General features: G+C 37.2%; 1 protein-coding gene across 7 annotated transcripts in view; it reads left to right on the forward strand.

Annotated features, from left to right (window-relative positions):
* The window catches only part of LOC108396514 (histone-arginine methyltransferase CARM1-like), a 281263-nt gene that overhangs the window by 139059 nt on the left and 114902 nt on the right, over positions 1–27302 (forward strand). The window lies entirely within an intron of this gene.

A 27302-nucleotide genomic window follows, 5' to 3' on the forward strand; every position in this document is an offset into this window, starting at 1 on the left:
CCCTTTCTCCACATCCTTGCCAACAATTGTTGTTTGTCTTTTGGATGTTGGCCATCCTAACTGGTGTGAGGTGATATTTCATTGTGGTTTTAATTTGCATTTCTCTGATGGTTAGCGATGTGGAGCATCTTTTCATCTGCCTGTTGGCCATCTGAATTTCTTCTTTGGAGAAGTGTCTGTTTAGATCCTCTGCCCGTTTTTTAATTGGCTTATTTGCTTTTTGTTTATTGAGGTGTGTGAGCTCTTTATATAATTTGGATGTCAACCCCTTATCAGATATGTCATTCGTGAATATATTCTCCCATACGGTAGGATGTCTTTTTGTTCTACTGATGGTGTCCTTTGCTGTACAGAAGCTTTTTAGTTTGAAGCAGTCCCACTTGTTCATTTTTGCTTTTGTTTCCCTTGCCCAGGGAGATATGTTCATGAAGAAGTTGCTCATGTTTATGTCCAAGAAATTTTTGCCTCTGTTTTTTTCTAAGAGTTTTATGTTTTCATGATTTATGTTCAGGTCTTTGATCCATTTTGAGTTTACTTTTGTATATGGGGTTAGACAATAATCCAGTTTCATTCTCTTATATGAGCTGTCCAGTTTTGCCAACACCAGCTATGTTACTTCATCTTTTTAAGGTTCAGTTTCCTCACTGTAAAATCGGGATAATTCCAGTACATACTATAACAGACTGCTGGTTGAGTAAATAAGATAATGGATGTAATGTACCTAGCAAGCACATCAGGTATCTATGATGGGCCCAGTGCTGGGCTAGTCACTGCAGGGGATCCAGAAATAAGCCAGACACAGCTGCACTCTCCTGGAGCTAGAAATCTAGCAGGGAGGTGGCCGTGTGCCCTAGTAACTGTCACACACAAAGAATGATCATAGCGCTAAGGGAGGCACAGAAGGAACAGTTTGTCATCTTGATGTTTTCGGTGCTGCTTCTGGGGTTTTGAAATGCCCAGGGTGTTTGCTCAAAGAATGAGTGGACCCACCTGGGACTGCCACAGTGACACCGATCCATGCACCCCTGCTAGTCACAACATTCTGTGGCATTTGAAGCCCAGCCCCCCATCACCCTTGCCAGCACCTCTGCTCTTCCCTCTGCTCACAGTCTGTCAGCAGCCAAGGAGGCAGCTTCCACTTTCCATCCTTTGTAATATAGTCTAGTTGAGCTTATAGAAGATATCAACCCCGTCATTGGTAAATTCCTGTTAAATGAAAGTCATTCTAATAAAATGTGCACAATTTGTTGGTAAGTCATTTACAAACAAGGTGAGCTACACTATATGGTAATTGATGCTTTTATGTGTTTGCATTCTTTTAACTTCCACTTAAAAACCAACCTTGCCCTTACATCTTTGTAAAATCATTTCTTCTGCCCTATCTGACCACCAACTAGAATCCTAAATAGGCTTATCAGGTAAGGACCACCTCGGTTATGTTTCTGTCTTTAGTTATGGAATGTCTTTAACTCAGCCCATAATGACAAAACATAGATGAATAGATACAGACAATATCTGTTAGCAGTGGAATATTACTCAGCCATAAAAGAATGAAATTTTATCATTAATCAGCCCTCAAAAGGAGTGAAATCTTACCAAACATAGATGAACCTAGGAGGTATTATTCTAAGTGAAATAAGTCAGACAGAAAAAACAAGTACCATAAGATTTCACAGAAGTATAATCTAAAAAACAAAATAAACAAATGAAAACCCAGAAACAGACTCATAAATACAGAGAACAAACTGGGGGTTGCCAGTGGGCATAAGGGTGAAATAGGTGATTAACACGTGCAAACTTCCAGTTATAAAAGAAATAAGCCATGTGGTGGCAGAGTACAGCAGAGGGAATATACCCCAAAATATGCTAACACTATTTTAAGGGACGAATGGTAGCCACACTTATTACGGTGAGAGTTTCATAATGTATATAAATGTCGGATCACAATGTTGTACCCCTGAAATGAATATAATGAGCTAATATGTCAATTACATGTCAATAAAATTTTTTTAAAAAAACGTAACAAGACAGTTCATTGTGAATGACTAGAGCATCCATATGGTTTTAACAGCATACAGTTTTCTAAATTGCTCTCTTTTATGTAATGTATAAATCACAGATACACTTCTGAGACTATAATAACAAGTAGTAATAGTCACATATTAATAGCTGATCTTACAGAAAACATTGGTAAATCCCTTAGCAACAGTCAGATCCTTTTCAGTGTCTTTCCTGAAGTTCCTGAATCCACATTACCCATGAGTTCTTTGTGTCCCATGTCGGGTCCTGCTATGCTCTTCAATGCCAAGTTGACTTCTCCCTCTTGAATCAGGTATTTTATACCAATAGCAGAGCTTTTCTGTGTCTTCAACTGCAGTTATTCAAGTTCAAGCTTTTAAAATAGTTATCTTCTAAGACTTCCTTTTTGCAAACCCTTTAGGAACTCTTTTTCTTCCACCACACTTAAAAATGCTAGCTGCAGCTGCCAGCTGCCTTGGGAATTGCTTCTCTCATTTTTGCTCTGTTATGGTTTCTTTCTGCTCAGTCCACTCTTTGATCTGCCTTTTGCTATGGCAGTGAGAAAGATTTTTGAGGATATTCTAGAATTTTGAAGTATTAAAGGAACTTCTCAGGTAGGTATGACATGGAAAGCTTGCCTGTGCAGAGCTGCTATGCAAAACCATTCCAAACAACTCTATTCTCTTCATAGTCTTTGTGAATGTTTTGTGCAGTGCACAACCTGCAGGATGACACTCACCTACCATAGCCCAATGGACAGGATTCATTGAGGCTATGATGCACACTCTGTATGCGACTGCCTTGCTCATGAGGAAGTAAGAGGATAAAGAGGAGGAGGAAGAGGGGGAAGAAGAGGCGAGAATTGCAGAATTTTGTAGAGCTGCTTTTGTGCTAGGCATCTTCTAAGCACTTTACTTACATTATCTCATTTAATTACTTAGTAGGAGATTTTTACTTATTCATTGCAGTAGCAATTGGCTTCTCAATGTGCTGGTCCCAGTCCCGGACAATGGTAAACAGGCCAGAGATAGGCTTCCTTCCCCCATGCAGGTTGCAACCCAATGAATTTTGATGGAATTGATCAAAAAGTCAGTTACAATGTCCATGGCAGGACCAAAGCTCAGCATCCTCAAACTTTCATCAGAACTTTCTCAAAAATCCGCACAGGCTGCCTGCTACATGAGACAACATATCTAGCCTTGCATTGAACGTTGCATCACCAAATGGCCTTGTTTAGCGTTCATTTCTCTTTTAACTCCCTATCTTGGCCTGTCTACCCTGGAAAACCAGGCCAGTTCCTTGCCTGCAGAGCAACTCAAAAATCTCCCTGCTGGGAGCTTTGCTTTAGGCCTTTATCCTCCTTCCTCTCTGCCTAACTTCCTTCTTATCCCTTAGACTCACCTGTCAACTCCTCTTAGCAGCCCTTCCCTGATGGAACGAATACACAGTACTCTGTCTCCCTAGATCTTTGAATACAAATTATTCTACATTATTTTGTGTAACAATGCCTTGCTTTATAGGAGTCTTACATGTTGGTATAAGTGTGTGTGTGTGTGTAGGAACATATTCCTTGAGGGTGGGAACTTAATTTCTAATTTGGCTTGTAATCCCCTCTACACCCCTCTACATCCTCTACCTAGCACACAGCAGGTGATCAATAAATGCGTTTTAGTAAGAAGCTGACTCGCTGCCAGCACTCTTGTCCCCTTGGCTCAGACTGTTCCGAGGCATGCCACCTTCCAAGATAAGCTGGCTTTCTTGGCTGCCTTCCACAGTGCTGGTGAGAATTTCAATGCTAGACCTTTAGAGAAAAAACTCAGAAAAGGCCATCCTGCCCTTGAGTAATTCTGAAAGAAACAGATCCCCAGTAGAGAGGAACCCTAGAGGCCACTTGGATAAAATTCACACTTGTGTTTATGCATTTTTCCTTTAGTAAAATAAAATAATTTCCAACCTGAGCTAACACTGAGTACCTACTATATGACACATATGTAAATATATATATATATATACACACACACACACACATAAGAAAAAAATATATATATGCATCCCCCCACCCCCACTCCCCCACACATATACCACAACCACCACCTTAAGAGACAGGTATTATTATCATTCTCATTTACAAAAAACAAAATGGAGGCACACCTTTAAGTAACCTGTCCAAGGTCATATGACTAGTGAATAGAAGAGATGGATTTGAATGCCAGACAGGCTGGTTTGAGTCTGAATTCTTGGCATCTGCATCTGTACTCCTACGCTATACCTCTCGGGATTAAAGTCCTCTGTGTGTTTGTGTGTGTGTTACATGTGTTTGTATCTGTATGTAGACAAGACAGGAAACAATTTAAAATTCAGTATTTTATAAATGTACTTTTTGTTTGTATTGTTTTCTGTTTTTGTTTTTTTTCCAGCTTTGCTGAGTTATAATTGATATAACAGTATATAAGTTTAAGGTATATAATATGTTGATTTGATATATTTTGTGAAGTGATTGCCTCAGTAGGCTTAGTTAACACCTCCAACACCTCAAATAATTACCAAGTGTTTTTTGGGAACAGTCAAGGTCTATTCTCTAAGCAATTTCAAGTATATAATACTGTATTATAAACTATAATTACCATACTGTTTGTTAGATCCCCAGCACTTATTCATCTTATAAGTGGAAGTGTGTAGCTTTTACCTGCATCTCTCCATTTCCCCCACCCCTTAACCCCTGATAACCACCATTCTGCTCCATGTTTTTATGAGGTCAGTGTTTTTAGATTTCACATATAAATGATATCATACAGCATTTGCCTTTCTCTGGATGATTTATTTCACTTAGTTTATTGCCCTAAAAGTAAATCCATGTTATGAAAAATAGTAGGATTTCCTTCTTTCTTGTGGCTGAATAATGTTCTACTGAATCTATACCACATCTTCTTAATCCATTCATTTGTAGACAGTTTGGTTGTTTCTGTAACAAATATATATTGGCTGTTGTGAATAATGCTGGAATGAACCGGGGGGTATGGATAACTCTGAGATAGTGATTCCTTTTCCTTTGAAGTGGGATTGTTGGATCATATGGTAGTTCTGTGTTTGGTATTTTGAGGAATTTCCAAATGTTTTCCATAGTGGCTGCACCAATTTACATTCCCACCAAAAAGGAACAAGGGTTTCTTTTTTCCTCCACATTCTTACCCACACTTACCTTTTGTCTTCTTGATGATAGCCATTCTAACAGGTGTAAGTTGACATCTCATTCTTTTGATTTGCATTTCCCTGATGATTAGTAATGTTGAGCATCTTGGAATGTACCTGCTGACCATTTGCATGTCTTCTTTGGAAAAATGTCTATTCGTGTCCTCTGCTCATTTTTTAATTGGATTGTTTGGGTCTTTGGTACTGAATTGTATGAGTTCCTTATATGGTTTAGTTATTAATCCCTTATTAGATATATAATTTGCAAGTATTTTCTCCCACTCTGTAGGTTACCTTTTTGTTTTCTTATTTCTTTTTCTGTGCAGACTTTTTGATGTTCTCCCACTTGCTTATTTTTGCTTTTGTTGCCTTTGCTGTCATATCCAAAAAGTCATTGCCAATGCCAACATCAAGGAGCTAGCTCTTTTATGTTTATTTCTAGGAGTTTTATGGTTTCAGTTCTTATGTTTAAGTCTTGTAGTTGATTCTGAGTTATTTTTTGTAAGTGGCATAAAATATGGGTCCATTTACATTCTTTTTCATGTGGTTATCCAGTTTTCCCAAAAACATTTATTGAAGAGATTATCCCTTGTCTTCTGAGTATTATTGGCTCCCCTGTCATATGTTAGTTCACCATATATGTAAGGGTTTATTTATGGGCTGTTAATTCTATTCCACTTATCTATGTGTCTGCTTTTATGCCAGTAACATACTCTTGGTTACTATAGCTTTGAAGTATATTTGAAATTAGGAAATTCAGTGCCTTCAGCTTTGTTCTTTGTTCTCAGGATTGTTTAGGCTCTGTGGGGGTCTTTTGTGTTTCCATGTAAATTTTAGGATTCTTTGTTCTTTTTCTGTGAAAAATGCTATTGGAATTTTGATTGCAATTCTATTGAATGTATAGATAATTTGGGCCAGTATGGGTATTTTTACAAAATTTTTCTGAACCATGAACATGGAATATATTTCCATTTATTTGATTTTCATTAAAGTCTTAGAGTTTTCAGTGAACAGATCTTTCACCTCCTTGATTGAATTTACTCCTAAATATTTTATTGTTTCTGATGCTATTGTAAATGTGTTTGTTTTTTGTAATTCTTTTTCACATATTTCATTCTTTATATATAAAAATGCAAGTAATTTCTGTATGTCGATTATGTATCCTGCGCTTTTAATGAATTTGTTGTCTAGTTCTAATGGTATCTTGATGGAGTCTTTAGGATTTTCTCTATATAAAATCACTTCATCTGCAAAGACAGTTCTATTTCTTTCTGATTTGAATGGCTTTTCTTTCTCTCTCAGTCTTTCTTTCTCCTTTTTTTCTAATTGCTCTGGCAAGAACTTCTAGTACTACATTGCACAGGAGTGGTGAGAGTGGCCTCCCTTGTCTTGTTCCTGATCTTAGAGGAAAAGCTCTCAACCTTTGACCATTAGATATGGCATTGTTTGTGGGCTTGTCATATGTACAGCCTTTATTATATTGGTATATGTTCCTTGTACACCCAATTTGTTGGGGGTGTTTATCATGAAAGGATATTGTATTAAAAGCTTGTTCTACATTTTTACAATGATCATATGACTTTTGTCTTTCAAATATTAATGTGGTATACCACATTTATACTGTTAAATTCAGTTTAGTAGTGTTGTATTGAGAATTTTTCACCTATATATATATTCATTAAGGATAATGGCCTTTTCCTGTAGTGTCCTTATCTGGCTTTTTATCAGGATAATGGTGGCTTTGTAAAGTGATTTTGGAAATGGAGTATTCCCTCTTCTTCAATATTTTGGAAGAGTTTGAGAAGAGATTGACATTAGTTATTTAACCTTTTTGTAGAATTCACCGGGGAAACCTTCTGGTCCTGGAATTTTCTTTCTTGGGAGGTTTCTTAAATTACTGATTCAATCTTCTAACTCATTTCAGGTCTGTTCAGATTTTCTAACTCTTCATGATTTAGTTTTGGTAATTTGTATATTTCTAGGAGTTTTTCCATATTTCCTAGGATATCCAATTTGTTACTGTTTAATGGTTCAAAATAGTCCATTATGACCCTTTGTCTTTCTGTGATATCAGTTGTAATGTCTCTCTTTCATTTCTGAATATACTATCTTAGTCTTCTGCCTCTTTTAGATAATCTAGCTAACATTTTTTCAATTTTATTTATCTTTAAAAAAATTCAGTGTCATTGATGTATTCAATTACTTTTCTGTTTCTACTTCATTTATATCTGCTTGGATCTTTGTTATTTCCTTCCTTCTGCTAAATGTGGGCTTATTTTGTTCTTCCTTTTCTAGTTCCTTAAAGTGTAAAGTTTGGTTGTTTATTTGAGATACATCGTTTTTCTTTATGTAGTTGTTTATTGTTACATGCTTCTCTCTTACAGCTATATTTGCTGCATCCCATAGGTTTTGGTATATTGTATCTCTGTTTTAATTTTTTCTCAATTTATTTTTTATTTCTTCTTTGACCAATTTGTTGTTCAGAAGTTTGTTGTTCAATTTCCACGTATTTGTAAAATTTTTAGTTTCCTGTTATTGGTTTCTAGTTTCATCTGCTGTGACCAGAAAAAATAGTGATATGATTTCAATCTTCTTAAATTTCCTAGTATTTGTTTTGGAACTATTATGTGATCTGTCCTGGAGAATGTTCCATGTGCATTCGAGGAGCATGTGTATTCTGCTGCTGTTTCATGGCATGCTCTGTAGATTTCTATTATGTCCATTTGGTCTAAAGTATACTTCACATCCTACATTTCCTTCTTGATTGTCTGAGTATTCTATCCAGTGTTGATAGTGGGATATTGAAGTCCTCTACTGTTACTGTGTTGTTATCTATTTCTCCCTTCAGATCTGCTAGTATTTGCCTAGTGTTTTCAGGTGCTCCAGTGTTGGATGCATATTTATTTATGATTGTTATGTCCTCTTGATAAATTGACCCCTTTATCATTATAAAATGATCTTCCCTTTTTTTACAGTGTTTTGCTTACAGCCTATTTTTTCTGATAGAAGTATAGCTACTTGTGCTCTCCTTTGGTTTCCTCTTACATGGAATATCTTTTTCTCTTTATTTGACCTCATGTGTCCTTAAAGCTGAAGTGAGTTTCCTGTAAACACATAGTTGTTTTATTTTTTAAGTCTATCCAGTCATTCTATGCCTTTTGACTAGGGAATTTAATAGATTTACATTGAGTAATTGTGATAGAGTAATTATTCATAAGTAAGGTCTTATTATTGCCATCTAATCAATCATTTTCTGGCTGCTTTGTAATTCCCGTCTTCCTTTCTTCCTCTTCTCTTATGAATTGATGATTTTCCATAGTGGTATACTTCGATACTCTTTGGTTTATCTTTTGTGAATCTACTCTAGACTTTTTTTTGTGGTTATCATGAGGCTTACATAAAACATCTTATAAATATAACTGTCTACTTTACACTGTTAACAACTTAACTTCAATTATACATAAACTATGTCCTTTTACTCCATCCACCCCATTTTGGTTTTGATGTCTCATTTACCTCTTTTTATATTGTGTATTCATTAGCAAATTATTATAGCTATAGTTATTTTAATGCCCCTGTCCTTTAACCCTCAGAGTTAACTGATTAGCACATCACTATATTATAGTATGACAGTATTCACAATTTGATTATATACTTACCTTTGCCAGTATGCTGTGTATTTTCATATTACTAATTAACATCCTTTCATTTCATTTTAAAGAACTTTCAGAATTTTTTGTAAGACAGATCTAGTAGTGATGAACTTCCTCAGCTTTTATTTGTCTGAGAAAGCCTATTTCTCCTTCATTTCTGAAGGATAACATTGCCAGATAGGGTATTCTTGGTTGGTAGTTGTTTCTGTTTTTGTTTCCAGCACTTTGAGTATATAATCCCACTCTCTCCTGGCTTATAAGATTTCTGCTGAGAAATCTATTGATTCTCTAATTGGAGTTCCCTTGTAAGTTAAAGCTTTTTTTTGTCTTTCTGCTTTTAAAATTCTTTCTGTCTTTGATTTTTGACAGTCTTTTGATTTTGACAGTGAACTTCATAAACTTGGGTACCCAAATCCCTCTGCAGATTTGGGTCATTCTCAACCATTATTCCTTTAGATAAGCTTTCTGTCCCATTTTCGCTCTGTTTACCTTTTGGAACTCCAATAATTATCACATTGTTTCTTTTATGGTATTGCATGGATTACATATGCTTTGTTCACTCTTTTTCCTTTATTCTTCTCTGCATAATTTCAAAGTTCCTGCCTTCTAACTCATATATTCCTTCTTCTGCTTGATCTATGCTGTTCTTGATGTTCTCTATAGCAGTTTTCTTTTTCATTTCATTCACTGTATTTTTTTCTGCCCCAGAATTTCTGTATGGTTCTTTTTATGATTTCTATCTCTGTTAAACTTCTCATTTTTTTTCTGCATTATTTTCCTGATTTAGTCAAATTGTCTTTCTGTGTTTTCTTATACCTCATCAAGTTTCCTTAAAACAGCTATTTTGAATTGTTTACTGGATAATCACAAATCTCCATGTCTTTATGATTGATTTCTAGCAGATTATTGTGATCTTTTGTTGATTTTACATTTCCTTGATTTTTCATGTTTCTTGAAATTTGCTTTGTTGTCTTCCCATTGAAATAGCACCACTTCTTCTAGTACCTACTCCTGGGCAAGAAATACTTCCAGCCAGCCCTGCTAAGAATACAGAGGCTGTCTCAGACCTATGGACAGAACTGCACCATGTTTCTAGCTCCTTCTTGTGGCAGAATTCTTAAGCTTGAATGCCTTCTGCTGATCCTGCAATTCCCCCGGCCAAGTACTGAGTCTTCCTTTGTTTTCTCAAAGGTGTTTCTAAAGCTTAAGTTGTGGTCTCCCTTAGCCTGCAAATTTGGGCCAGCTTTCTTGCTAGCTGTCTGCTAAAGCTTGCTGTCACTGCTGCCATCAGGAGCTTACAAAGAGCTGGCCACAGGGGGGAGGCTCACAGAGTGTTGTGAATGCCTGTGGGCCTGATGGAGAGATCCATAGGCAAGATGTCCCCAGCAGCTCATTGGTGAGGTTTTTGATGGACTCCATGACACAGTTAGTAGGATTCTTGTCTCTCTAATGACCTCTGAGAGTCCTATCTGCTGTTCTCCCAGTCTCTTCCCCCACCCCTTATGATTTAGGGCTCTGGATAGGGTGAAGGAGGAATAAGCCTCTTTCTCAGCAACTCACAAAGCTTAGGAAGCTGGGCATTTATTCACACACTGTCATTTTCTCCATGGTAGAATTTGTGAGATCTTTTCGGCCCTAAGCTGTGCTGCCTTGAGAGAAGGGTAATGTGTGTAAAGTCAAACCGTTCCTCTTACCTACTTAAATGTGTCCAAATTCATAATTTTTTTTTTTTTTTGCTTAGTGCTATGTCGACACTTATCCTTTGGAAACCTAGACTTTAATAAAGGCTCTCTCATCCATGTGTAATTGTCCAAGATAATGTTTACTGGGGGCTTCCAGACCACAGCTAGTAGGGGCTGGAGCAAGTTGCTGGGTCACAGCTGGGACTGAGATCTGTATACCTGTTACCCAGTGCATGGGTAGGGGATATGACTCCTGGGTCTCTTTGTATATGGCGCTGGATCCCACAGTTCCCACAAAGGCATCTTTGTCTGTGAGTGGACACAAAATTGTTGTTAGGGAGCAGTGACAGGAATGAAGGATGTTTTACTCAGTTATGATGCTGACATCATTCTAAACTTGATGTTTTTGTTGCTTTACTGTGATAAATCATACACTGTATAATTGATAATCACCTGGTTTATAAGGATAGTGAGAGATCAGCTAGAACATTTAAAATAGATTTTTGGCAAAATTTGCCAACCTAGAATAATAAATAACTAGTCTTCAATGAAACATCACCAAAGAAACTAATTCTGCAGTTTTACACAGAGAACTCTTTACTGTCATGATTCTGTAGCACTTGGAATCAAGAAATGTTTCCTTGTCTAGCCCTTCTCTCTGGCCCTAGCTAAACTCTTTTCTGTCATTTATGTTACACTGATATATTACATCTAAATTTTTGTGTTTACTTTTCTCTTCTGAGCCATTCTCAGTTAGTACATACATAGCTTCTTCCAAGGTGGAACATGTGCCTCAGGGATTTCCTATGTTTTAGAATTTCCCACTTTATAGGTTGCAGATACTGGTACTGAAATGAACATTGATTGGCCTTCTAATTTGACTCTGAGAAAACTGTGTCCGTATTTCCCTTTCATCTGTGCAATGTGGATCATAATACCTCTATGCAGCAGGGATTGAATTAAGTGATTATGTGAATGTGAAAATATTATCAAATAGAGCAGTTCATAAATGTGTGCTTGCTTTTTAACCATGGCTGAGACTGGTAGCAGGAAGTATCTCTCCACTTCACTCCTGATTGCTCTTTTGTGTTTCTCTCCTGTCATGCTCTTTCCCCCAACCTCCTCCTCTTCATTTTGGTTCCTGGGCAGCTGCTACTGTGAAGACAGTGCAGCTCCCATCTGCTTTCAGCATATGGGAGGAACGCTGTTGCTTCCAAAGTCCGTGTATTTGCTGTTCAGAGCAGGGTGGGTTATTGTGTAGAAAGTAAGGCAGAAAAATTACAGTGATATAACCAGTCTTGTATAGTCATGATGGAATCAATAGATCAATCTTTTTATCCATCATCCTTCCATACATCCATGTCCCAGTTTTTTCTACTGAGAAGTTGAGCTTTCTCACACATTTATATAATAAAATATAAATAGATAAATTTCTACATTGGGGATATGTAGAAAGCAGAGAAGACTGAGGCCAAGAGGAAATTAAAACACAAATCTGCATATTATAGGACTCACACAGGCATATTATTGCCAACCCATGATTCTGCCTCTGAGAATCCTGGCACCTAAGCTAAAGAGGAAGCACTGTTGATTTAAGGGATTCCTAAAATCCATAAAGAGCAGAATAGTGGCAGGGGGCAGAATGTGTCATCTAAGCTTCTCTTGGCATTTAGATGTGAAGAAAAGTTTTCAAGAGCATTCCTAATAAGATTTTGAACATCCTTCATACCAGAGTATTAAGGATTCTAAACTCAACACTCACTCTAGAGCTGGGTTACAGTTCAAGCTTCAGATAAGCCACACATATAAAAAGAACTTCTAGTTGTGGGTATGAAAACATTGAATGATAACCAATATTCCTGGATTTAATTCTCCTGACTTCTCCATGTTTTTCATCATCCCACATGAGAACAGTCAGATGGATGTCAACCAGGAAACATTTATTCAGCTATTGCTAAATCTATTGGTTGCTAATCATAGAAATAGATACTTAGGTCAGCTTGCTATGGGATGATGATAATGCAGTATATGGGCATACTTCCTGAGTGGAACTTCTTTTCAAATGTAGACATCACACTCTTGAGTCCCCTAGGTCATATTTAATTACAGGAGAAAGCTAGGGGAGATAGATGATCTAATAAAAACTCACCTTCCCAGCTGAAGTCACACTGTCAGTCAGCAGCATCATATTCATATGAAAACTGTTTGGGAAGATAGTGATCAGTTAACCAGAATTTACATAATAGCTCTAAACTTAGAATTCGAACCTGCTCTAATGAATGTCTACACAAAATAGCCAAATAAAGTCATTGCCAAGAAACTCAACAACTTCTCCTATAAACTTAAAATGGAACCAGCAATTGATTAAGTGTGTTAACATGATAGAGTGTGTTTGACTCTCATTTTCCTTAGCTTTTATGATTTCATGGCGCTTAGAAATAGAAAGGAAGTAGTTGATATTTTAGGTTGCAGACTTGCTGTACACTAACATTTTAATGATCCTTTGGGGATATAAAGGCACAGACGCAAATGTCTACAGGGACCAGGCAGATCATGGAAATGCACAGTTGCCAACAAATAGGGAACTGGGTGGCAACTGTGGTGAACTGAAAATCCTGTATTCATTCAAAATGTGGTAGCAGCTACTTCCCTCATACTGATTGTTGCCACAGAGGAATTCAGACCCAGGGATTCCATGCTGTACACAGTTAGAGCCATAAATTCACATTTCCATGAGATTTTTCTGATTTTTAAGACACATGATAGCCAAATTTAAAAATGTCTGTGGGCTGAGTTTAGCTTGTGCTGTCATTTTGCACCCAGTGGACCAGCTTTATAAATGTGAAAATGAAAACAAGAGAAATGCAAAGAGATTGAGCTAAGAAGACACACGCATACTGATGCTTTTAGCCAATTATAGATTCATGTCATAGGTGCATTTTTGCTTTCTAAAAAATGAAGACAAGATTAATATCTTGTAAGGTAGCACAATAATGTATTATTGCTAAATCCTTGTTTGAGTGAGAAGAGAGCTAAATCTTAAAAATTGTATTGCAAAACCAAAAGATGCTGCTTGTCCTCTGAACTAGTCTTTTTATGTGACTTGAAATCTCAAGTCTGCCAGGTACAAAGTACTTTCTTTCCTTTGCCTTAGAAGAGGTACTGAATTCCCCAACTGAGTTTATGGGTATTTTGTCTCATTTTTTTTTACAGATAAGACATAAAGGGAAAGCCCAGAGAGATTTTTATCTCTACCCATTACACTAAGTTAGCATTCACTTGGCAAAATGAAGTGCCCCAAACATTATGTACTGAAGGTATAGGCTGCTGTTGCAGTTTTTAAAGATTTTAAGTTGGGTTGTATTAGTGGTAGCAATGTAGTTCTGGAGATGCTAATGGTCATCTTGTCCTGTGAGGAGTCATCTTGTCCACCTGAGCGTGAAGCTAAAACAGAAATAGAATAAGATAAAGAAAGCAAGCAAGAGAGAGAGTTCAAGATAGAGAGAGAAAGTCAGTTTTAATAATATCATGTCAACCATATGATTTCATTTCTATGTGGAATCTAAAATAAACAAACCAAATGAACAAACAAAACAGAAACAGAGTCATAAACACAGAGGACAGACTTTTGGTTGCCATGGGGGAGAAAGGTGAGGAAATGAGTGACATAGGTGAAGGGGTTAAGGGGGCACAAATATCCAATTAGAAAATAAATCAATCATAAGGATAAAAATTCAGCATAGGAAATGTAGTCAATAATATTGTAATATTTTTGTATATTGACAGACAGCAACTACATCTATTGTGGTGAGCATATAATTGTCTAATCAGTATGTTGTATACCTGAAACCAATCTAATATTATGAATCAACTATATTTCAATTAAAAAATAAGTGAAAAGAAAAAAATGCATGAAGTTCTCAACCTAGCAGTCCTAGGCATTTATCCTACAGAAATAACCCTTCTAGGTAGAAAACAACTCCTTCTGGAGCATACTGAGCACAGTGTTGTTTGTAAAAGCAAAATAATGGAAATAATTTAACGTCTGTCATGGTCTGGTTAAATAAATGTTGGTACAACTGTATAATAAAATATATATATAACCTATCAAAGAATGTGGATGCTTTATGTATACTGAAATAAAAACAGTGTCCAAAATACAAACTAAATTATACTAACAATGTGAGGAAGTATGTTTAGTATACTCACTCTCATTTGTATAAAATATATTGTATATGTGTTTACGTATACTGGATATATATGTGAATATATTATTCACAGATAATGCATTATGTAAAATACTTACATTGTCAAGAAACCATAACAGGGCTTGTCTCTGGATAAAAGAAATAAGAGCCTGGGGAACAGAGTGACATTGGTGCACAAATTACACATTCAAAGAATGACACAAAAATAAAAGAATAAAATTGAAAAATAAAAAACAAACAAATATTATTTGATCTACTGGGCATAGCCATTCTTGAAAATGCAGTGTTAATCCTGGATTTTTCAGTTTCATGAGCCACAAGGTTTCTATTTCAGTTAAACTTAGTTGAATTTCCACCACTTGCCAACAAGAGTTTTCACTGATAGCCTTTCCTGAGAATCCTGTTCTTCCTGTGGCTCAGTCAGTTATCCCTCTGTCTAAGGCTGACCCCCTAACCCTTCAGCTTATTGGAGACTATACAGTTCATAGACTTGGAGCTTTCATTGTGGATGGGTGAAGTGTCAGTGTAAGTGGACCAGGATCCTGCAGGAACTAGGGACTACCATGCAACAACAGCTAAATACCCAAACAACCAAACTATCTATCCTTGCCTTCATAAATGGTAAAACTCACTCATTTACTAACATTTAAGTAACTGTAGGTCAATTCAATATATGTTTAGTTGGTTAAGATATGCATGAAGATTGCTGCTGAAATTTCACAAGGTTTATGACCCAATTGTTTTGGTATAAGATTCCTGACATTTAAAAATGTGACATGTACATAAAATACTCCCCAGTACTTCATACTGCTGTTTTGGTTGGACAAAAATAGTGTTCAATAAGTGTTACATGAATTATGAATTATAAGTTTGGTTGCTAATTGTAAGGCTTTGAGAGAAAAGCAAAACCAAATAATACATTCAGTTTCTTGGAGTGCATTAGTACCTTTGTTTTAAGGGAGGTTGATTTGGCAATTGCTTTCAAGGAATCCTGACAAGTTCTTTTTAAAGATGAGACAAAAACACTGAAAGGGAGAAATTAACTTGAAGTTTGGTAAATCTGTCCATTTTTCTAGTTTTCTCATATATGCAGTAGAAGCATACCATGTCTTATAAGAATGCTATCTGTTTAGTGCTCAGAGAATCTATTTGATTGCTAAATCCTTTTGCTACTTTACTAAGTAAACCTGCTTGTATGAGGTATAAAAAGGGCTGTTTTTATGTTTAATTTTCCTTAGCAGCAGAGTCCCCTGCCAGTATACGTGTTTGGGATGTAACCAGAGAGATGACCAGCAGCTGTTGGCAGCATCCTGCTTGAATCATGCCCGAGATGCAGTCCTGACCAGATAGGAAATGTGGGGAATCAGTGTAGTCTCTCCTAAGCCACAGACATCCCAAGGGGGAAAGCACCCAGGCCATGAAACTAGAGGAAGGGGAATTGAACGGGGGCAAGTCATCAGCATTGTTCTCTTCTTAATATACTGACTACAGGAAAATAAATAGCTTTTGCTTCCTTAGGTGCCCAGGGAAAAGAGGTTAGTTTGGCAAACTCGATGTGATGGACTAGAGAATTAAATTGGCTGTCTGTAAATTATTCAAGTTAGCCCAGAAGCAGTTCTGCAACAGTGTCTAGAGTTTGATGTATTATTTCTTTAAAAAATCTGCACTGTGATGATCATACTGTCAGTTGTGTATTTTCTGATATGATTTTGGGACATGTGGCCAGAACAGCTGACACAGACAGGTATTACCCTTTCCTGGCAAAGAAAGATGCTAGTATCTTGATAAATAAACTCTGTATGAAAAGCACCACAGGCAGTATTGCTTGTAAATAGCAGCTATTTAAGAGAAGCCAGCAAACAAAAACAGGTCACTTCAATCTGGTCTTTTAGAAGTCACCGAAAAGAAATGATGTGTCTGAGTTGACTTCATCGATCCATGAGACCAACTGCATACTAAAATTGAAAAGCAGTAGTTTGTCAAGAAGAAACCTAAATCAACCCTGAGAATCAAAGGAAAATAATTAGAACCTTGGCTATAGCATGGACCTGCCATGTCCTTGGTTAAAATCTACATGATAGAGAAAATTACATCTAGGTATTTGTGGTGAAAAATGCCAAAACAGGATGGTTTACAGCCAGAATGGTTACAGTGACAGTCCCACCAGGCCATCCTCTTCAGAGACTGTGGATAAATGTGTCTTTGAAAGGACCCCGTTTTACTCATGATCAATGCTGTGTCAGAGGGACTTGGCTTTCACTAGTATTGAGTGTTTCCCCTCCTTGTATACTCTGCCCTCTGCCTCGAGCTTCTGGGGAAATACCCGACAAGGAGCTCTTTATTTCAGAGCAGTGTTTCTGACCCATATCCTCATACCTTTCCTACTGGGAGCAGCTGAAGAAGCCAATATGCAAATGTGAGCTTCCAGTTAGACTTGATGGGGTCCTAAACAGCTGGCCCTTCTTTCCTCTCCTCTGGGAGCCAGCCTGGCTCTACAGAATGAATGGCATCTTTCAAACATATGGCACCTGTGAATCAAAAGACTCCTCAATCAAACAAACAAAAAAAAAAAGAAATGCACTCTTTGCCAAAATGTTCTCCAAAGGCAAAATTACCTGCTGAATTTAAGGATTCCTTTACTCCTCTTACCGATGTCCCTCCCACACCCTCCATTTGGGAAGAGAAGAAGGTGAGTTGTTCTTGCTGCATCTCATTTTGGATTCTCCAGTGAGCATTGCCATAGACAGTGCTGAAGGTCACTGTCCCCTCTGCACAAATCCATGTGTTGAAACCTTATCCCCCATGTGTTGGTATTTGGAGGTAGAGCCTTTGGTAAGTGATTAGGTTATGAGAGAGGAGCCTTCATGAATGAGATTAGTGTCCTTCTGTCAGAGACTCCAGAGAGTTCTCTTGCCCCTTCCACCACGTGAGGACACAGCCAGAAGTCAGCAGCTTGTTCCCGGGAAGACAGCTCTCACCAGAACCTAACCATGCTGATCGCCAGCTCAGATTTCCAGCCTCCAAACTATGAGAAGACATTTCTATTATTTCTGAGTTGTCCAGTCTGTGGTACTTCATTGGAGCGGCCTGAACATACCGAGACAGTGTTGAAGAGGGTCTCAGAATCCTTCCTTCCAGAAACTAAGGGGAGGCAGGAAGTCAGCAATTAAATTTGCCTTTTTAGAAGATGGTGGTTTTGTTTTGTTTTTGTTTTTGTTTTTGGCATTTTTATGCATCATGCGGAAACACAGACGTTTTCTATCTTTATAAACATTTATTCTACCAGTTAAAAAAAGGTAAGGGTGACTTGTGAAGAAAACATTTTCCTAGCCTCCACTGTGACAGAAATCACCACAGGCCGGAGTTAATGGGTGCTGGTCCCTGGACTTGCCGGGATGCTCCTCATTTCCTACTCCCATAAATACATCTCAAACTTGTCAAACAAGAGGCCCTGATTTTCGATTTGTCAAATATAGTCCCTGTGACAGGATTATAGTGTTGTGACTATAGTCTCTATAATGTAATAAGATAGGGATTTTTAAAAGTGCAATCACAGAAGAGGTAATATCCCCAAATTAATGTTTATTTTGAAAGGCATGTATTGCATAAATGCTGATGTAACACAAAAGTTTGTTGGAGCATCCCTTTTACATTTTTTGGAGATGATTGTTAAGTTACATGAGAAGACTAGGTATGTGACTTTATAGTCAAAATCTTGTTTTTTAACCAAATATGATACTTTTCAACTTGCCACACATCCTATTCACTCAACTAGGCAGCCCTTATTTTTGGCTGTGTTAGAAACTCAAATTACCCCCAAAGGATGGAGATTTGCAACTGTGGAGAATATTCAAAAGACTATTTGTTGAACAAATGAATTTACTGTAGACTTTGAAAGCCCGAACAGCTGAAATGCCCAGGACTCAAAGAACTCACAGATGGGTGACACAAACCACTGCTAGCAACCACTGAGAGCTCAGAGAGTGTTGGAGAGGTGCCAAGAGACTAGAGCTGGCTAAATAGTATCTAATAACCTTCTCTTTTTAGTATGAGAATTTTATTTTATTGTATAGAACATTTAAATTATTTTTTAGCAAATTCCAGTTATACAATGCAGTGTTATCTACTATAGTCACCATGTTACACATTAAATCTTCAGACCTTATTCATCTTATAGCTGAACAATTGCCATTTTACCAACTTCTCCCTATTTTCCCTATGCCCTAGCTCCTGGCAGCCATTTTTATATTCTCACTTTTTATGAGTTTGACTTTTTGAAAAAGATCCCCCATATAAATAATATCATACTGCATTTGTCTTCCTCTGTCTGGCTTATTTCACTTAGTATAATGCCCTCCGTGTCCATCCATGCTGTCATAAATGGCAGGATTTCCTTTTTTCTTGTGGCTGAATAATATTCCATTCGAAAAGAAATATTATTAGATAGGTAGATCTAGATGTAGGTATACATATAAATATAATCACATTTTCTTTATCCATTCATGCACTGAGAAACACTTGGGTTGTTTCCATGTCTTGACTATTGTGAATAATGCTACAGTGAACATGGATATGCAGATCTCTCTTTGAGATAGTGATATCATTTCTTTTAGATATGTACCTGAAGGTGGGATTGCTGGATCAGATGGTACTTTTATTTTTAATATTTTGAGGAGCTTACATATTGTTTTGCATAGTGACAGCACCAACAGCCTTACCAAGGTTCCCTTTTCTTCCATCCTCACAAGCACTTGTTATTTCTTGTCTTTTTGATGATAGCCATTCTGACTGGTGTGAGGTAATGTCTCCCTGTGGTTTTGATTTGCATTTCCCTGATCATTAGTGATGTGGAGCATCTTTTCATGTGTCTGTTGGCCATCTGTATGTCTTTTTTGAATAAATGTGTATTAAGTTCCTCTGCCCAACTGTTGAATTGTATGAGTTCTAGTATATGTTGGAGATTCATTCCAGATCAGATATATGATATGCAAATATTTTCCCCCATACAGTAGGTTGTCTTTCCATTTTTTGGTTTCCTGTTCTATGTAGAAGCTTTTTTACTTTTTTACTGAAATATAGTTGCTATGCAGTGTTATGCTTCTTTCATGTATACAGCATAATTCAACAATTATATACATTGTTAAATGCTCACCATAATCAGTATAGTTACCATCCATTGTCATGCAAAGATATTACAATATTATTTACTATATTCCCTATGCTGTACTTCCTGTAATTAACTTGTTTTATAACTTTATGTTTTATCTTTTTATCTCCTTCACCTATTTTGGCCATCCCCTCTGCCCCATCCCCTATGGCAACCATGTGTCTGTTCTCTGTGTTTAGAAGTCTCTTTCTGTTTTGTTTATTACTTTGTTCATTTGTTTTGTTTTTCAGACTCCACATATAAGTGAAATATGGTATTTGTGTTTGTCTGCCATTTTGCTTAGCATAATGCCCTTTAAGTCCATCCGTGTTGTCACAGATGACAAGATTTCTTTTTTATCTTTGAGTAATGTTTCATTGTATATACTTACCACATATTCTTTATCCATTCATCTATGGATGGATACTTAGGTTGCTTCCCTATCTTGGCTATTGTAAATAATGCTGCCATAAATATAGGAGTGCATATGTCTTTTGGAATTAATAATTTAGTTTTCTTCAGGTAAATTTCTAGAAGTGGAATTACTGGGTTGTATGGTATTTCTATTTTGAGGTTTTTTAGAAACCTCCATACTGTTTTCCATAATAGCTGCACCAATTTACATTCTTACTGACAGTATTCAAGTTTTTCCTGCTCTCCACATCCTCACCAACACTTGTGATTTCTTATTCTGTTAATACTAACTATTCTGACTGGTGGAGTGATAATCTCATATGGTTTTGATTTGCTTTTCCCTAATGATTAGTGATGTTGAGCATCTTTTCATGTACCTATTGGCAATCTGTATGTTTCCTTTGGAAACATGTCTATTCAGGTCCTCTACCCATGTTTTAATTGATGATGATGATGATGATGATGATGATGATGATGATGGTGATGATGATGTAGTGTTGCCTTCTTTGAAATCTTTGTAAATTTTGGATATTAACCCCTTATCAGATACAACTCCATTTGCAAACAAATCTCCCCATTCAGTAGGTTTTTTCATAGCAGGCCTTTTCATTTTATTGATGGTGTCCTTTGCCGTGGAGAAGTTTTTTAGTTTGGTGTAATCCCACTTGTTTATTTTTGCTTTTGTTTCCTTTGCTCAAGGAGACATATCCAGAAAAAAAGTTATTAATTCCAATGCTCAAGAGCTTCTTGCCTATCTTATCTTCTAGGAATTTTATGGTTTCAGGTGCTACATTTAGGTCTTTTATCCATTTTGAGTTTATTTTTGTGTATGATATAAGACAGTGATCCAGTTTCGTTCTTTTGCATGTAGCATTAATGAGGTCCAGTTTTCCCATCATCATTTATTGAGGTGACTATCTTATCCCCATTATATATTCTTGTCATTCCATACAAATTTTAGGATTGTTTTTTCTTTTTCTGTGAGAAATGCCATTGGAGTTTTGATAGCAATTTCATTGAATCTATAGACTATTTGCAGTAGTAGAGAAGTTTTAACAATATTAATTCTTTCAGATCATGAACATGGGATACATTTCCATTTATTTGTGTTGTCTTCAATTTTTTTCATCAGTGTTTTACAGTTTTCACTGTAAAGATATTTCAACTTTTGGCTTAATTTATTCCTAAGTGCTTTATTTGTTTTGATATAATGGTATTTTCTTAATATCTCTTTCTGATAACTCATTGCTGGTATTGAGAAACACAGCTGAATTTTGTAATTGATTTTGTATCCTGTAACTCTACCAAATTAATTGATTAGTTCAAACAGTTTTTTGGTGGAGTCTTGAGGATATTCTTTGTACACATGTCATCTAAATAGATAGTTTTACTTCTTCCTTTACAATTTGGATGTGTTTTGTTTCTTTATATTGCCTAATTACTTTGGGCTAGGACTTCTAATACTGTTTAATAGGAGCAGTGAGAGTGGGCAACCTTGTCTTGTTCCTGGTGTTAGAGGAAAAACTTTCAGCTTTTTATTGTTGCATATGATGTTAGTTGCAGGCTAGTCACATATGGTCTTTAGTATGCTGAGGTGTGTTCCTTTTATATATACCCAGCTGGTTGAGAGTTTTAATCCATTTAAGGTTTTAAAATATTGTCCAATATCTTTTAAAGGTAGTGGACTACAAATATAGAAGATCATAGTTTAACAGTCTTGGTATTTTTGAGCCCTGGAGAATTTGATATGAAAATAATTAGGTCCAGAATTTGAAGGGACATAGTCAAAAGCCTTGCTGAAATTAAGATCTAGTAAGTTTCTAATGTTGCCTCTGAGAATAAATGGAGAAACAAGAGCAAAATGACACTATAATTAATAGGCTTTATGTGTAGCTGAGCAATTCCATGTGAAAAGTATTGACACAGAAAAAGCTAACAATGTATTGTTCAGTGAAAAAGCAGTTTGTGAAACAGTAGAGTAAAATACTTTTTTGTGAATAATATAAAGATAGATAAAGACAGAGGACACAGAACCAAGATGGCGGCGTGAGTAGAGCAGCAGAAATCTCCTCCCAAAACCAAATATATTTTTGAAAATACAACAAATACAACTAATCCCAAAAGAGAGACCAGAAGACACAGGACAACATCCAGACCACATCCACACCTGCGAGAACCCAGCGCCTCGTGAAGGGGGTAAGATACAAACCCCAGCCCGGCAGGACCCAAGCGCCCCTCACCCCAGCTCCTGGCAGGAGGAGAGGAGTCAGAGCAGGGAGGGAGAGGGAGCCCAGGACTGCTGAACACCCAGCCCCAGCCATCCAGACCAGAGCGCAGACACAGTGCATGCGTGGGGTGCTGGATACTAGGGCAACAGGACAGTAAGACCTGTGAGAGGGTCCCCGCAGCTGGGGCACCCGGGACAAAGGAAAGCCAGTGCTTTTTGAAAGTCTTAAAGGGACAGGGACCCCACAGCTGGACAGAAGTGCCCTGGGACACTTAGCCCAGCAGCTGCGAACCTCAGGGAGCTCTGGGTGCCCAAACCCCTGCAGCACAGCTTGGAGGCCCCTCACCGCAATAAACAGCCTCCCGCCTGTTCCCCCTCCGACGCAGCTCCACCATATTGGAACAGCAGTCTGAGGCCGGCCATGCCCACAGCAACTACAGAGCAAAATAAACTCCATAGCGGCTGGGCAAGATCAGAAGCCCCATCTGCGTGCAGCTGCCCAGCACAAGCTGCTACAGGCCACTGTTCTACCAGGAGAGGAAGGCCATAAACTGGCAAGAAGGGACTTTCTCTTACCCAACACATGCGCCAGCTCCCCACAAATATATCTATCACCATGAAAAGGCAGAAGAAATTGATACAGACCAAGATCACAGAGGTAAACCCTGAGAAGGAGATAGACCTAACCAATCTTCCTGAAAAAGAATTAAAAATAAAGCTCATAACCATGCTGATGGAGATGCAGAGAAATATGCAAGAGCTAAGGGATGAAGTCCAGAGGGAGATTACAGACATCCGGAGGGAGATTATAGAAATGAAACAATCTCTGGAAGGATTTATAAACAGAATGGATAAGATGCAAGAGGCCATTGATGGAATAGAAACTAGAGAACAGAAATGAATAGAAGCTGACACAGAGAGAGATAAAAGGATCTTCAGGAATGAAACAATATTAAGAGAACTGTGTGACCAATCCAAAAGGAACAATATCCGCATTATAGGGGTACCAGAAGAAGAAGAGAGAGAAAAAGGAATAGAAAGAGTATTTGAAGAAATAATTGCTGAAAACTTCCCCAAACTGGGGGAGGAAATAATCAATCAGACCATGGAAGTGTACAGAACTCCCAACAGAAAGGATCCAAGGAGGACAACACCAAGACACATAATAATTAAAATGGCAAAGATCAAGAACAAGGACAGACTTTTAAAGGCAGCTAGAGAGAAGAAAAAGTTCACCTACAAAGGAAAACCCATCAGGCTATCATCAGACTTCTCAACAGAAACCTTACAGGCCAGAAGAGAATGGCATGATATACTTAATGCAATGAAAGAGAAGGGCCTTGAACCAAAAATACTGTATCCAGCATGACTATCATTTAAATATTAAGGAGGGATTAAACAATTCCCAGACAAGCAAAAGTTGAGGGAATTTGCCTCCCACAAACCACCTCTACAGGGTATTTTAGAGGGACTGCTCTAGATGGGAGCACTTCTAAAAGTAAATAGATGTCACCAGAGAAAATAAAATCACAGCAAAGAAAGCAGACCAACCAAATACTAACTAAAGGCAAAAAATAAAATCAACTACCCACAAAAGTAGTTAAAGGAAGCACAAAAGAGCACAGAATAAAACAACCAACATATAAAGAACGGAGGAGGAGGAATAAGAAGGGAGAAAAATAATGACTAGACAGTGTCTAAAATAGCTCAATAAATGAGTTAAGTTAGACAGTAAGATACTAAAGAAACTAACCTTGAACCTTTGACAACCATGAATCTAAAGCCTGCAATGGCAATAAGTACATATCTTTCAATAATCACCCTAAATGTAAATGGACTGAATGCACCAATCAAAAGACACAGAATAATAGAATGGATAAAAAAGCAAGACCCATCTCTATGCTGCTTACAAGAGACTCACCTCAAACTCAAACACTATAGGAACAAAGTAAGACTGAAGGAACAAAACAGCAGCAGAATCATAAAACCTAAGAATGGACTAACAGTTACCAAAGGGAAAGGGACTGGGGAGAAAGGGAGGGAAGGGAGGGATAAGGGTGGGGAAAAAGAAAGGGGACATTATGATTAGCATGTATAATGTGGTGGGGGGGCATGGGGAGGGCTGTGCAACACAGAGAAGACAAGTAGTGATTCTACAACATCTTACTACGCTGATGGACAGTACAGTAATGGGGTTTGTGGGGGGGATTTGGTGAAGGGGGGACCCTAGTAAACATAATATTTTTCATGTAATTGTAGATTAATGACAACAAAATAAATTTAAAAAAATAAATAAATAAAGACATACAAAGAGAAATTACAGGGAGATTCTATCCCAAAATATTAGTAGTGATTATTTCTGGGAATAATTTTTCCTTCCTTGCTTTTTTTACTGTATTCCTAAATATGTGATTAAATTATATACAAAATATATTTTTAATTGCAAAGGAAACAGTCAAAAGTAATATGTCATGAGAGAATAGAAATACTGGTTAATCTGTTGAGTTCATGTGTGGGGGATGTTGTGAAGGAATGGTGTCTCGCTTACTGTAATATAGAATTCTATTAGAGATGTTGCCATATTCTCTTAGTTGGCATTCTCAAAAAACGTTTTTCATCAGAATCAACAGGGACATGGTTAAAAATACAGATGCTGGGCTCTACCATTCATTTACAGTAGACCTGTAATGGTCTTGGAAATCCAGCCATAGCAGATGGGTTAAATTATGGCATATCCTCTAAAGTCAAAAACATATATCCACTAACAGTCGGGTGGGGGAGACTACTTAACAGTTATGAAGTTATTCATAGTATCCTAAGTGAAAAGATAGTATCCTAAGGGAAAATGTGATGCAATTTTATAAAGAGGAATTTTTATATGCACTCACATGCGTGAGTGCACATATAGACACCCCAAAGAATGTACACCAAAATGTTAACAATAATTAATAGCTTGTGCAATGGGGCTATTATTTTTTTCTTTTTGATTTTTTTCATTTTGTAAAATTTTTATATTTTTTGTGTGTTTGATTTCATAATTATCTTAAAATCATTGTTTGTATCCTTTCATTTGTAAGGATATTATTGCAAAAGATAAAGAGTTGACAGAAAATTTTATAAAGGCAATAAATTTTTAGCCAAAGAATGATTCTGTTTTCACAAAAGAGAGATCTACATGGGAACTAGCTAGATGAGCATTTGTAAATTGAAATAAGCATTTATAAGCTAGCAAAACTCTGATTTTTCAGGATACATTGTCAATCTAATCTTGATTTTTATTTCCACCAAAAATTTCTCCCTTTATCCATCCAGAGGGGCTGTGTAAGTTGTGTTCACAAATTTATTCTCCAACAAGACCTTTTCCTATCTGCCCCCACATGAGATAACCTCGGAGTTTCATAGGGCTGCCTCACCAGTTGAAAATAATTTCACCAAGTTCATTATTCAATTCCCCAAATTTAGTGAATTTACATTTTAGGTGTATTTTTTGAGTGGCTACTATGTTAGCACTATGATCTGACAACTAGGGATAAATAGGGCTTGAACCCCTAGACCATGCCCTAAAAGAATTTGATATAGCTAGACAGACATTTTTAAAAATTGAATTGATAAATTCAGTTAAATACATAATACAATGGTAAGCTCAGAGACTGAGATTAAAAGCAAAATTTCTGATGTCTGGCTGTACATGAAAACTAACTCTGGAGTTGCCTTGTCCCTTACCACTAAAACATTGAATTACGAGCTGTAGGATGAGGGTCCAGCTTCTACATTTTTAAAAATCTTCACAAGTGATTCTGACCTATAGCTAAGTGTTGAGGCCCACTGTTGCTACAGCAACCAATTCTGCTAATGGGTGTTCCAGAACATAGCAATGGGGAAACATTGGTTGAGCTGAATCTTGGCAGATGAATAGGAGTTTGATGCCAAATAGTAATCTAAAGAGGAGAGACACAGGGTTCAAATCAAGAAGACAGGACAGGACCAGGTTGACTTGGGAATTTGTAAGTGCTTCAGTGTAACAAGAGTGCAGAGAGCATAGTACAGGTCATGCGTGAGCAAGAAGAGACAGTGTACGTGCAGCGGCAGGCAGAATGTGAAGGGCTGGAGCTCAAGTTGAACTGAAAGTATGTGGGCATTAGGGATGCAACATGGGCTATAAGGGAGAGACCTGTCACAGTGCAAAGGGAAGAGGTCACAGGCAGTGAGGACCTCTGGGCAGGATTTGAGAGACATTTCTAAAACAGAAATCACAGAACCTGACAGCTGTGCATGCTGCGTTATCTATTAATAATATCACTCCTGGGATTTTTGAGCCTTTACCTCTGTATTATTTTCCTTAAATAATGAAAGCATTCACTTGTATTTACATATGCCCAGTTATTTTACCTTTTCTCTATATGCCTCAAGGATACTAAATTCAAAAAAAAAACCCTGTTGTTATAATAGAATGTGATTATGTATGTGTATGTACATAAATATATTCATTATATGTGTATACATATGTATACATACATATATATATTCTGATATATATATATATATTCTGTATCCACATATATTTTTTTTCATTATCAACAATCACCCTCTCCAGAGCACATACCGAGAATAAACCTGTAAGCTTTGTGAACACAGTACTAGGAGAATTCAGGGAGTCTGGCCTCTGTGTTCCCTTGTGCTCTCTCACTTGACATTTGTGAATACAAATACATCTGACAAGTATAAATAAGGGTGTCACAACACAGAGGAGCTCCCATTTCCACC

This window comes from Manis javanica, chromosome 2 (assembly GCF_040802235.1).
Source record: "Manis javanica isolate MJ-LG chromosome 2, MJ_LKY, whole genome shotgun sequence".
NCBI lineage: Eukaryota > Metazoa > Chordata > Mammalia > Pholidota > Manidae > Manis > Manis javanica.